Here is a 663-nt window from a genome sequence, read left to right on the forward strand (position 1 = left end):
GTGCCCGAGAATTTGCAGGCATGTTTTAGAACCACCGCTGCTTGTCCCAGGAGCAGCAGGGAGGCTCTGGAGTGGGCAAGAGTGAATGGGTGAAGTCAGAGAGGCAGACAGGGAGTCCAGATCCACAGGTAGGTTTTTCTAAGCACAGAGGGAAGCCGTCCATGAAGAACAGCTGAATCACAGACGCCACCTCTGCTGCTCTGTGGGAGGCAGGGAGGAGGTGGGGACCAGGAGGAGCCAGAGCTGTCTCTGTGAGAGATGCTTCTTTCTCATGGAGGAAACCATTAGAAAAATAATACTTCATCTTGTCTGGCGTGTATCCTGTGCGAGGCACTATTCTAAGCCCTCCATGTGTGTTATCTCATGTGATCCTGAGATGCATCCTATGAGGTACATAATAGACTTTCATTTTATAGATGAAACTGAGGCACTGAGAGGCTCAGTAACTTACCCAAGGACAAGCTAGAGAGTGGTGTAGCCAGGGTTGTTTGAACCTAGCAGCCTGCCATATTTAACTTCTGTGATCTTCATTCTCTCTCTCTCTCTCTTTTTTTTTTTTTTGATCTTTTGCCTAAGCTGGAGTGAAGTGGCGCAGTCTCGGCTCACTGCAACCTCCACCTCCCAGGTTCAAGCAATTCTCCTGCCTCAGCCTCTCAAATAGCC

Source organism: Colobus angolensis, unplaced genomic scaffold (assembly GCF_000951035.1).
Source record: "Colobus angolensis palliatus isolate OR3802 unplaced genomic scaffold, Cang.pa_1.0 Scaffold31, whole genome shotgun sequence".
NCBI classification, from domain to species: Eukaryota; Metazoa; Chordata; class Mammalia; order Primates; family Cercopithecidae; genus Colobus; species Colobus angolensis.